Genomic DNA, 13,786 nt, shown 5'->3' with positions numbered 1-13,786 from the left:
TTTTTGACTGAACAAATAATATCAGCGAAAGTATAGTGATGAGAAAATTAGTGACAGGTTTTGAAGAGATGTGGCTCAATCTAAAATGCATACATTAGGTAGACAGAGGAGCCTCATGGAAAGGAAAGGAAAGGGAGGGAAAGGGGAAGGGGAAGGGGAAGGGGAAGGGGAAGGGGAAGGGGAAGGGGAAGGGGAAGGGGAAAGGGAAGGGAAAGGAAAGGAAGGGAGAGAGAAGAGAAAGAAAGAAAGAAAGAAAGAAAGAAAGAAAGAAAGAAAGAAAGAAAGAAAGAAAGAAAGAAAGAAAGAAAGAAAGAAAGAAAGAAAGAAAGAAAGAGAGAAAGAAGAGAGAGAGAGAGAAAGAAAGAGAGAGAAAGAAGAGTGAGAGAGAGAAAGAGAGAGAGAAGGAAAAGAAAGGCAGGAAGGAAGGGAGGAAGGGAGGGAGGGAGGAAGGAAGGAAAAGAGAGAGAGAGAAAGAAGGGAAGGGAAGGGAAGGGAAGGGAAGGAAGGAAAGGAGGGAAAGGAGGGAAGGGAGGGAAGGGAGGAAGGGAGGAAGGAAGGAATAAATGGAATGACTAGACTTGAGTCTTTGAAAGATTATTCCATGAGAATGACTTGGCATCTGACATTTTGATGAATAGAGAGAGAGAAACAGTCTGGAGATGCTACTCCAGGGAAAGATGCCCTAAACCAGTGTTGAGTGAGTGAGATTTGTAAGGCTGGTTTGAATGTAACAGGGCTCATTTATCCAGAGATGTTTCCTTGTGTGAAGTCTTCTCTGCTCTACCCAAGTAGAATTACCTTTTCTTCGTTATACTTCCACTGGATCTTTTTAATACAGAGAAAGGGGAAAAAGGATAATGTTATTCTACAACTATCTCTGACTTTCCCAGAGGTGCATTTTATTTCTTAGAAATTTTGGCAAGCCTCAAAGCATGTTTAATTGACTTCGGCTGCTATTTGTTTCTAGGCTTTCAGTAAAGATGTAAAGGGAATAAGAAAAAGATGAACTCAAACTAAAGATAAGCAGAAACAGTAGGTTAAAAAAAGTTTATAAATATCTAAAAATGCTCAAAATATTAGGTCTAAATTAAAACAAATATAAGATACTTTTTCATCTATTCCATTGGGTATATATACAACAAGAAGGTTGCTAATACACTGTATTGGCTGGAATGTAGAAAGATAGACATTCTAATGTGCTGTTGGTAGGAATTTTAATTGGAACCATTCCTATGGAAGGCATTTTGGCAGTAAATCCAACATTTTAAATGTACATCCTCACTGACCTAGCAATTCTATTTCTATAACAACTCACATTTATGTAAAAATAAATATATAAGAATGTTTATTTCATATTTAAATGTATTTGCATATAAAAATAAATGGGTAATTTTAAGTGAATTATTTATATAAATTTTGATATACCTTTATCATGAATAGTCTATAGTATTCAAAAACTATATACCTTTTGAATTGATATGTAGACACCCAAAATTATTTTAAGAAAAAAAAAATAGCATCTGTTGGAAGAAACTAGTACAAAACCTGTTGCATGGCTCTTTCGAGGGGCAGGACGAGAAGATATTTTAGGGCAGAGAGTCAGCTTTTATTATATTCTTTTTAGACAGTTCATCATCATTTCAAAATGTTAGAATAAAAAAGAGATGATAGTGTTTATTCAATCAAGATTCTGACTTGTCAGACTTGCTTAATCAGTGGTCCTCAGGCTGACAACACATACAATAGAGCAGATCATTTGTAATCCAATGCAAAGTATTTCAGCATCGTGTTTGAAGTCATTCTTAAACAGCATTCCACTCTGTATCAATAAAGGGTTAAGAAAAAAGTTACAGTTCTCTTTTGTTACTAGAAAGTCATTCCTCTCCAAAACAATGCCTTTAAAATTAATCCTTAAAAAGGTATCTGTATTTTTTTTTACCTTGGGACAAAAGATTAATAAGAGGATGTATTATACCTATTTATATTTAAGTTTTATTTTTCCCTCATGAAAAAACTTAAATTACCTTAATGTTTTAAAATGAAAGGATAAAAAGAAACACAATAATTTCTTCTGATGAAAAAGATATTGATCTCAGACCATTTGCTTAAATATTAGCAAAAGAACAAACACTAACCAAACAGAGATTAACGTTTAGAAAAGGTAGATTTGAAAATAAATCAAGATATGCTATCTTAACTTTTAAACATCTTTTAAAGTTCTAACATGTGGGAGATAACTGATCATGCAGAATATCTAAAGAAGAGAAATAATAAAAATAAGAATGAGAATACTAGGTATTTCTTTCTTCTAAATTAATATTTATCAAGACAACTACAGGACATCTAGATGGTATTTTGATATACAATCCTGAGTAATTAACTATGCATTTATATCTAAAGCCTGTTATAAGACAAATACATGCACAAAAGATTAAAATAAAAATTTGTTTTAGGAAGAATATCAAGGCCAGGCATTTTTTTAAAGTATCTCATGAAATGAAATCTTATTTAATTACTTTCTCATTGAACAGTTTAAAATTGCTTTCTATCAGCTCCCTCTCCTGTCTGCTTTGTGGTTTTCTCTACCTTTCTCTTTTTCTCTGTATCCAGGATCTCTGGAGCCAGTACAGTATTATCATACTCTTTTGAAAACAACTATGTTTTTGAGATTTGTTTCTTTAATTTCTTTCTACTATGTTATATATTCTATAATAGTAAAATAATCAGTAATTATCTGAGGAAGTTATTGACTGGTTGTACAGATATAAAGCATATATATATATATATTTAAAGTGGCACATAATTTACTATATTATTCATAAAACTTATTTACTTTTTAAATAACTTTTATTATCACAGTAGATGAGCCAAAAAATAACAATATATCTAAATATCACTTATAGAAAAGCTTAACTGTAAAATGTTTTTAAATTGAGATGAATCTTTTTATTTTTGCTCTGAAGTGTACTAACAATTCACAATTTAAAAGACTGTAGTTTCCATTTGTCTTAAAATTAGTATTAAATACCATTTTGCAACATGAGAAACAAAATTATTTAAAAGACAGATATAATTTCAGTGAAAGAAGAAAATAATTGGGGTAACTAATTATTTTCAAAGGAATATATTCTATACCATTTTGCAATCACACAAGTTCAAAAACAATATTTGAAAAAGCTTCCTCTCCCACCAAAATAAAAATCTATACTCTAAACAACTTTACAAATGGGCATTAGGACTTTTTTTCAGGTAAAGCAAAACACAGTAAAATCTAAAAAATTAAACAAAAAACGCAATTTCTTTAAATATAGTCAAGTAAAATTAAGAACATGAAAAGAAATCATCTAACAGCAAATGTACAAGGTTATCCCCCCAAAAAACGATTTTCCTCATATTTGGAAAATGGAAATGATTGTACCCAGATGTATTTATATAGGATTCAAATTTATTTTCTGGCCTGACCAGGCGGTTGCACAGTGGATAGAGCGTCGGACTGGGATGCAGAAGACCCAGGTTTGAGACCCCGAGGTCTCCAGCTGGAGCGGGGGCTCATCTGGTTTGAGCAAAATTCCACCAGCTTGAGCCCAAGGTCGCTGGCTCCAGCAAGGGGTTACTCAGGCTGCTGAAGGCCCATGGTCAAGGCACATATGAGAAAGCAATCAATGAACAACTAAGGTGTTGCAACGCACAATTAAAAACTAATGATTGATGCTTCTCATCTCTCTCCATTCCTGTCTGTCTGTCCTTGTCTATCCCTCTCTCTGACTCACTCTCTGTCTCTGTAAAAAATAAATTAAAAAAAATAAAATACATAAATAAAAATAAAATTTAAAAAAATTAATTTTCTGCCTTTAAATATTTCTTTTTTTTTTTTTTTTTTCTGAAGCTGGAAACGGGGAGAGACAGTCAGACAGACTCCGCATGCGCCCGACCGGGATCCACCCGGCACGCCCACCAGGGGCGACGCTCTGCCCACCAGGGGCGACTCTCTGCCCCTCCGGGGCGTCGCTCTGCCGCAACCAGAGCCACTCTAGCGCCTGGGGCAGAGGCCAAGGAGCCATCCCCAGCGCCCGGGCCATCTTTGCTCCAATGGAGCCTTGGCTGCGGGAGGGGAAGAGAGAGACAGAGAGGAAGGAGGGGGGTGGGGGTGGAGAAGCAAATGGGCGCTTCTCCTATGTGCCCTGGCCGGGAATCGAACCCGGGTCCCACGCACGCCAGGCCGACGCTCTACCACTGAGCCAACCGGCTAGGGCCTTTAAATATTTCTTAAATTTAGGCATAAAAATATTTTTTTGTATGCAGCTATACCTAGAGATATGAAATTATTTTAACTCCTGAATCTACACAATTGTGTTTCCTTCTTACAAAAACAAACAAGAAAAATCCACAAACACAAAAATCTGTGAGGTAGTATTTATTGTTATCCTTTTGGAGAAAAAGAAATGGAAGCTTAGAAAGGTTACAGCATTGCTCAGGTAAGCACAGTGAAATTGTCGAGTCAGGATTAAACTTGTAACAAGTCTGTGCTTTGTCCATGGCCTCCCCATATGCCATGAAAGTTATCTCTGTTTAGTGGAATTTATTCTAAACTCAGCTGTCAACACCTACAATTCTGTTCTTTTCCACTTTCCTCTTCATCAAAACCTCATAACATACACAGCCACTGAATTACAGTACATCAAAACTTGAAAAGAAAAATCCTTTACGTTTATTGACTTGAAATCTCTTGCTGGAAAGATTAATAAACTGGCGAAGTGACTTTTCCAAGTAAGAGTAAGGGGCAAAACTGGGGCTGGGCCTCATCTTCAAAATCATCTAATCTTGAGTATTATCCTTTTCTTTTTAACAAAATTCTAGCTCGTCAAACATCTTCCAGAATTCTTTACATCTCCTTATTTGATATATCTTACAATCTCATTTTGCATAATAAAGAGTTATTTCTTTACATTAATTAACTTTCCTACTTTTTCTGCACATCTATCTCATTCTGCTTTTCTTCCCACCAAATGTAAAAAAGTCTTTGCCAATCCATAATTTAAAGTTCTTTCAAGTCCTATTGCCTCTCAGTTTGGGGTAAAATCCATCCCCACAATGACAATTTCAGGTCCTCTATGAGTGACCCATGTCATGATCATTATGTTTACTGTACATTTCTCAAGATTCTCATTATGCTGTGTCCTGGCTGAACAATTTCCACCTTTCCACTATCAGAGATCAAACCTCTTACTTCCTTTGCATCTCCAACAGTACTATAAATGTGAATCTTTTTTTTTTTTTTGTGACAGTGAGAGAGACAGAGAGAGGGACAGACAGGGACAGACAGGAAGGGAGAAAAAAAACATCAATTCTTTGTTGCGGCACCTCAGTTGTTCATTGATTGCTTTCTCATATGTGCTTTGACTGGGGGGGGGTCTACAGCAGACCGAGTGACCCCTTGCTCAAGCCAGCAACCTTGGGTTTAAGCTGGTGAGCTTTGCTCAAACCCGAAGAGCCCGCGCTCAAGTTGGCGACCTCAGGGTTTCAAACCTGGGTCCCCCGCATCCCAATCCGATGCACTGCACCACCGCCTGGGACGCTAAATGTGAATCATGTAAGAAATGCCTATTCAAGCAATTTACTTGAATCAAAGGTAAGATACAAAGAAAAATCTTTAAATACTCGTGGTTATGGATCTCATTATCACCTGCCACAATTAGGACAGCATTGTGTCTAATATGAAAATAGAATATGTTGTTAGACAGTTTAAAACCTGTATGTTAGAAAAGGAATCGGAGTGAAACCAAAACTTTCTTCAGACATAATTTTTGGATGTTTGTAATACTGTCATGTTTTCACAGTGAAACATAGACTATTGTCTTATATAATATTACAACTTCATGACAATTATTATTTTAATTTTCAAAGTAAATATTACCTTTTCTAAAATTATACAGTAAGTTGTAGAGTCAACTCTAGACCATAAAATTCAAATATTAAATCCCCTAATTCATAGCACCTCCCTATATTTGACATACTATTATAAATACCTAAATAATGTTTACTACTGCTCTGCTGCTGCTATTCTACTACTGTCTGGAAGGGTCTATGTAGGCAAAGCTTCCTTAGCTTCACAGTTAACCCACCCCTGTGAAATAAGTATCACCAGCACCATCAATATTCCATACTTAATAACTGAAAGAAATCAAGCTGATTTATAACATATAAAAACTGCATATTTTCAAAGCATCAAAGACATACTCATTTTATCTTAGATTTGGATGTATCATCAGAGATTAGATGGCTTTAATTTACTAAAGTTAGTGCTATAATGAGACATAGAAAAACACAGCATTTAAATTAGTTAGGTAAATCTTGGAACCAAAGTTACTTTAAAATAACTTAAGCTCTAAGAAGTAAATTAAGCAATTACAGAACCAATGCTGAAATGAAAAAGTCCAAGCTGGAAAGACTCAACAGGTGAAACTAATAGCAGTCTCTAAAAGGAGAAATACTGAAAATGTGCACCTTATATTTATATAACCCAATCACTGAACATTTTGCATTGAATTACATTCACCCTACATGCTTATTTCCTCCATTGGTCATAAACTAGTTATATTATATATTCTCTCACCCATATTTCTCATTAGTTATCTATTTCGTTTAGCTTCCTATTAAACATTTATTATGGAGGCCCTGGTTGGGTCATTTAGTTAGAGCATTGTCTTGATATGCCAAGGTAGCAGGTTCAATCTCCAGCCAGGGCACATACACAAGTAACCAATAATGCACAACTAAGTGGAACAACAAATTGATCTCTCTCTCTCTTCATTCTTCCTTCTCTCTCTAAAAAAAAATCAGTAACTTTACTTTTTAAAAAATTATTACTGAGAAAAAAAACACTGCCAATCCAGAAAAGAAATTAACAAAAAAAGGAAGTCTTTTATAAATAATCACTGGAAAAGACTGCTTTTCTTTTTCTACTTAAGTTCCCAGGTTTATTATCTGAAACTGTCAAACACCTTCTTCTATTTGATTTAGTTGGCAAGTGCATGCTAAATTCATTGTGAAAATTTTCACACCTAGCAATTAAGTTATCTAGATATTCAGTCTTGGTTAACAACAGAACATGAGTGTAGCTGTTTTCTCTGAGTTATATTACTTAGTTATAATCAGATTTTAAATTTTCTAATCTTAAAAGGCAGTATTTTACAGATAAGAAACGGCAACAAGAAAATTACATATACTTCGGTCCTAATTTGAGTAGATATAAAAAATTAAGATTTGTATAGCAAAAGAGGTATGAATTATGAAATGCTCTGACCTAGAAATTTAAGAGAACTGGGTTCTAATTCCATCTTTTCCATTAAATGCAATGTTGAACATATCACTTAGCTTCTGTATCTTTATTACTCATCATGATAAATATGTAACACTATGAGCTGGGTAAGCTCTTTTCAATACTAAATGGTATTATTCTGTCACTTTTCCCTAAATGTCCTCATAATTGTCAATAACCCCTGAGATATGTGTTTATTTTTAATTAGATGGTTATCTAGGCATAAGGAACTCTCATTCACGAGCTCACACATTTTTTTTTTTGGAGTAAAGGCATTGAAAGAAGAATGTGAAGTTGAATTATGAAGTTAAAAGATTCGAATTTTATTATAAATTGTTTTTTGAAATTCCTACTATCCACTATTCACAAAATTAGAAAAATTAGTGATCTCTTACCAATATTTTTATTAACTTTTGAAGATGGGATTAAATTAAGCTACTCTGTATCTTTAATAAAAGAACATGAACAGAAAAGTTTTCAAATAACAAAATGTGGCAAAATACAAAATCTAAAATTAATTATGAGACCTTTCAAAATGTTTGCAGGAATATCTGCGAGTACTTAAATTTGTTTTGGTGCCCAGGAAACAGTTTTATATTTAATAATCATGTAATCCCAATTAAACAAAAATTTAATTCTTAAAAACAAAAAATATTTTTCAAATTCATACCGCAACTCACTGTACCTTCAAATTAATACTGATGTTCATCACTAGGGATTTCATCTGATTCTGTCATTTTAGAGACTATGAAATGTAATAGCATCTCAACAAATACTACATCACTGAAAAGTAAGTTTATATGTAAAACTAAAATGGAAGAACCTAGAAGATTTATATATAATTTAGCCGGTAGGAAGAGGAAGGGAGAGAGAGACAGGAATTTCTATAGCTGCTTCTGTGCGCACCCGGTCAGGGAATCGAACCAGCAACCTCTGTGCTCCAGGAGGCTGCTCCAATCAACCAAGCACCTGGCCAGGGCTTGCTTTTTTTTTTTTTTTTTTTTTTAGACAGAGCAAGGAAGGGAGAGAGTAGGGGAGGGATAAGGGAAGCATTCATTTGTTGCTCTACTCATTGGTACACTAAGTGGTTGCTTCCCGTGTGTGCCCTGACTGGTGATTGAACTCACAACCTTGTCATTTCAGGACTATGCTCTTAACTGACAGAGCTAACCAGGCAGGGCAAGATTTATAATATTTTTATGTAAAATCTCTGTTATCTTTATGTTTGGTTTAGTTTCTGTAAAGTTATTTCATGCTTTTAAATATAAAATTAAATATTTGAGAAAATAAAGATTAAACTTTATACATGTAAAAGTAAATTTTTCACCAAACATATCATTTCTCTACTGGTTATCTCATAAATACAACTCCGGCAACTAGTAACATATTTGTAAAAATACATTTAAGATCTGTCTGCAGCTCTAGACACATTATAACTACAATTACTCTATTATAATATCTCTTTCAATTAAAAACCCCTAGTATTTTAGCCTCATAATGAATGTTTGTGCCAATATTATGACTATCAAGTGTAAGAAAATTCAACCATCTTTTATCACATAAGTGATCAGCAAAATTTCTCTTCCTAAACTCCATATGGTGTAATTACTACTACATAATAACTGAAGATGAGATGTTCTATTTCTCGGGCATTTAACATCTATATAAATGTTAAGGAGCAGAATCCTATCCCTCTCATAGAATATTATGTATATAACTATATTTCCCCAGTCAACAGTCACAAAAAAAGAGTTGATTGATCACAGATAAATGTAATACTTTCATCTTCCTCCTAGCCTGATATACACACAATTACTTAAAATTTTTATAATGTTCATATGATTCACTTTAACCCTTATGCAGGTCCATATTTTAGAGTTAAGATACAAACTAAATGTTTGTGGAAAGATGTTTGTGAAAAGATCATCCAAATATGTTAATACCTTGCTTTCCATCAAGATCTCAACTTTTGGAGGCTATACAAGTGAGAATAGGCAATCTTTGGAACCTTGACTAGCATAAGAAGAAATGTTCATCTCCTGCCAGATCTTTTAAAAGAATCTACTGGTTGAAAATAAATTAAAAAGTGGTATCCATAAGGAAGCAAGTTATTTGATAATTACGAATTTCTAAGGGACCACTGAGGAAATGAGAAAATAAACAAACAAAAAATTTTGCCCCTGTGTTGTCAAATGCATCTAATTAAACAGTTTTGGAACTGTACAGAAACCACAGTAGTCACAAGGAATTTCAGTTTAAGAAACACATAAGAAAAGGACATGATTGTACATTATAAAATTTCTTACAAAAAATAAATTTCACAATATTTTACATTAGTTTAAGAAATGGTGGATTCAGTGATTATTTTATTGTCATAAAAAAGACAGCATGATTTATTTTTTGAAATTACTTTATAGCCACTTTATTTCCATTTCCCTATACTAAAGAATAGCTTCCATATTTTAGCTGGTTTTTAAGTCTTATGAACTAATGATCAAGACAGCTATACTGTCAAAAATACAATTTGTACTACTCTGGCATATGAAATTAAAGACCTGTGTTTTAACTTAAGGGTTTGATAGGCAAGAAAATGCTCTATATTTAGCTTATGTACATATTTATCACAGGTAAAAGATAAAGTTAAATACATATCATATATCAAGTTCACAGGATATAATTTAACACTGCCAAATACCTGATGAAAATTCAATTATAAAACTATATTTTCCTAAAAAGTAAACATATATAAAAATATTTAAAATTTTCTTTCATACCCACTTTATCAATGAAGCACTATCAATTTGTTTTATTTATTTCAATAAAAATAATTAACCAAAAATTTATTCAAGTGTTTGGAAAAAAATATAAACCAATATTACTCCATTTTTCTAACCTTTCTAAGCATTATACATTTGAACATCAAAAATTTTAAAAAATAAGAAATTAATTGAAATGATAAAGGTATGGAGATGGGATACTGTTCATAATAGTTTTCAATCTTAAATCTTAAGTGTTAATGAGCTTTATATACTTCATTATTTTTTAAAATGTACTAGTCTCTAATGTAGAGTTATTGATCACAAACGCTCACAAAACAGACCTCTGCAGAGATTCTACTGCTTTGAACTTCCGACCAGCCTTTTTCCTGCTACCAAGTGCTAAGAAGTTCATGTAACATATTAGCACAATCTTATAACACTAATCTACAAAATATCTTGTCAGAAATACACACCTCTTTAATGTTTGTATCTTCAGTAATAGAAAGAGATGAATAAATTTGAGCTCCTGAAGTCAGAATTTGAGACAGCAAATTATATGGACCTATTTAAGAGAAATAAATTTCCAAACTCTTAGTAAATTTTTAAGAACTCATTTAAAAAGGGACAACCAATTCAAAGACTATGAGTAATCAAAAAATGTCTGGTAGGATAAATTCAGCAAATCCAACATTTTGAAGATCTTGGCCTTATAAATCCTAAATTATTTCTTGATGGATGGGGGGCATTAACCTCTACTCTAAAACTATGTTTTAGCCAATAGAATTTAGATACAGCCTAATTATCTTGACACTATTACAGCCATCTAGGCAAGTTTTCATCTTTTCTTTTTTCCATAAACATACCTTCTCTTCTATCTAGAAAAAGACAAACTCAGTATTAACTTGACCAGCATAGCATCCCCGTACCTTCATCTGGAGAGCCCTCTACCCTTTATTGCCAACATCTGCTCCTAATCACTAAATATGTTTGGCCATAAAACCACACTCTGCCCTAAAGGTGGCAAAGGTTTTCTGTATAAAAAAAGACACTTAAAGAAGTATATATTAGTCAAACCTGACCCATTTTTAACCTTAATTGAGCACATAAAATTAAACTATACTTTCACAACTAATTTTTAATTATTCGTAAATAAACATAGTTTATGAATTTGTTCATGGTTTGAGTTTACTTGATCTCCCAAAATTAATAAAGATGTCACACCACCTCTTAGTTGAAGTGTTGCTCACCTGAGGAAAGAGGGTGTTTCAGTGATCCATTTTAAAAATCCCTCAACTGTAGCTTCTCAGATCTAATTCCAAATACATCCTAGAATGCATGTGCCTCAACATTAACTATAAAGCCTGGCTTTTAGTTAATCTATCAGAGTAATGTCCTTTTTTCTAACTTTACAGAATTGTAACTTCCTATTCAGTTGTGAATAAAATCAAAGAGAAATTAAAATCAAGTTATTCTCATTTTTTAGTTTCCGAAGTTTTAAAAATGAACAACTGAAAGGTTCCACCAAGCCCTACCTAACACATTTGGCATTTATATTGCAAAAAACATTTTACTGATTTCCTGTTTTCAAATATGCTTTTATATCATCTCACCATACTCCAGCTAAGACACTTTTCAAATTTGATTTTTTTTTAAGTCACATTTCCTCTTTTTTTTAATTTTTAACTTTAATTTTGTGCTTTGTTTCCTTCCCTAGACTTAGTTGGTCTTTGTATGTAATATCTTTTATTTTTTATTCATTTCTTTTATGTGACATGTTCTTATATAGTCATATTGGTTTTCCTATTTTATTCAAGGAAACATATACCTCTGAGACTCAAACTTACACAGAACTTACAATAATTTGAGTATGAAGTAGGAAAACATGTAAAGAAACATTTCTGAGTTTTTTAACTATGACAACAAGAAGCACTCTGAAAAAATTATCATCATTACTAATTATTTTATATTTAAGGTCACAATATTAATAATGATGAACTCTTTTAGGCTTGCTAAGATAGTCATAAATATTTTTGTAGTACTGTTGCAAGTCAATAGTACTCAAGGATGCCTCCACTAATTTTTAAATTTGACCCACTACTTACTTGTCTGTATTTTCTAAGGTTCATATCCAACATCTACGTCTTACATCTTTAATTCCACAGTTAAAATTGAGAATTAAGGTAAAAGCATAGCATCTATAAATGATTTTATCTTTTAAATTGAAAAAATAAGTAGATGAATATAGATAAGGCATTTCACATACAACAGTTAAAAAGTTTGTTGCTTCCAAACCCACATTTACATTACCACAATGAATATAGTATTTTTCATGCTCAAGAGGTTATAAAATTTAAAAATAAAATAATTCTAAAATATTTAGTGGATTACTGGTTTCCTAAATAAAGTTAGTTGAAAAGACTTAAATTTTTTGAGGTTGTAATTATCAGCTTTTTGTACGCCATATTCATGTACTTGCAAATTAACATGCTCTCTCACTTTTCAGTGTAAAACTCAGTAAGGATGTTGGAATATAATTTCACATTCTTTTAAAGAATCTATCGCATTCCTACACAACATTCAGAAAACACCTCAGCATAATCCAAGATACTGTTGTTTTAGTCTCTCGAACTTTGTAGAACTTCACTTATAGAGCATCCCTGCTGAATTTTAACAAGTTATTGCACCGCCAGATGCCCAGCTTATTTGGGCTCTATTCTCCCAAACACACTGTTCAATCATAAGACATGCAGCACCTGAGAACGCATCCTGTTTTCTGAACATTTAGTGTCTTTTGTAGAAAAATTCCTACCCTATTCTGGCATTCATCACCTTACCGTTTAGTTGTAGAAATTATTTACTCTTATTCTGGATGGCATGATTAGATACACCAATAGGTTATATTTACTCTTGCTTCAACTTTTCTGACATAAATTCCCAGCAGAGAAAAAAGGCACATTAAAAAAAGAAGCAGCATGATCTTACAGTTTTTAAATTCCGGCAACACGGCTAGACAGGGTGGCTATGCAAAAGCGAGCGTGTCAAAAATTGTAAGCGCCTGGGAGATGAAGTACACAGTCACAGAGAGCCGTCGCCGGCAAAGGAATGTATGTCAGCCACTTACCACTGAGACGCCAGGCTCCCCTGTCCTTCCTCGGCGACTCTGTCAGTGCCCGTCTCCCATCCTCCGGCCCGGCGGCGCAGTTCTCGGGCAGCAGGTCCGGGGGTCCCTCCTCAGCTGGGGCCGAAGAGAACTGCAGAGTTCTTAATCATGCACGAGGAGTCCTCCGGCGGCCCGGCTTCGCCCGGGAGAGGGGACCCAGGTAACGCCTCCTCTCCGCCCCGAGCTTTAATGGCACTTTGGCGGCCGCCCTCGCGCAGTTGAGGCTGCCGCACTCGGTAGTTGGTTATATGGGAGCAGGTGCGGCAGCGCGGCGGGCTGGGGCGCTCGGGGCGCGCGCGTCCTCCGCCAATGCGCCCGCGCGCCCCGCGCCCCGCGCGCTGACTGGCTGTGTCCTTCCCGGAGCGTCCCTCGCCCCTCCCCGCTCGCCCGCGCTGTCGCCGGCGCCCGCGCCCAGCGCCTCACTGCCTCTCGCCGACAAGGTTCATTTAGCATGTCCCCAGGCTGAAAGGTCTTTTTGCCTCCAGAAGGGTTTTTTATACGTTTCTCGCCTCCTCTCACCAGTCAACCGGTATTTTCCCTGCGCGCCGG

General features: G+C 34.6%; 1 protein-coding gene across 2 annotated transcripts in view; it reads right to left on the bottom strand.

Moving 5' to 3' along the window:
- The window catches only part of CNTN5 (contactin 5), a 1,309,320-nt gene extending 1,295,861 nt beyond the window's left edge, over nt 1-13,459 (bottom strand). For both annotated transcript variants that reach the window (XM_066360732.1, XM_066360733.1), the window contains exon 1: nt 13,199-13,459. The gene's annotated coding sequence lies outside the window, so the exon portion shown is untranslated. The remainder of the gene's footprint in view (nt 1-13,198) is intronic.
- Between the last annotated feature and the right edge of the window lie 327 nt (nt 13,460-13,786).

Source organism: Saccopteryx leptura, chromosome 1 (assembly GCF_036850995.1).
Source record: "Saccopteryx leptura isolate mSacLep1 chromosome 1, mSacLep1_pri_phased_curated, whole genome shotgun sequence".
Classification (NCBI taxonomy): Eukaryota; Metazoa; Chordata; class Mammalia; order Chiroptera; family Emballonuridae; genus Saccopteryx; species Saccopteryx leptura.
This window is presented reverse-complemented; position numbering and strand designations above follow the sequence as displayed.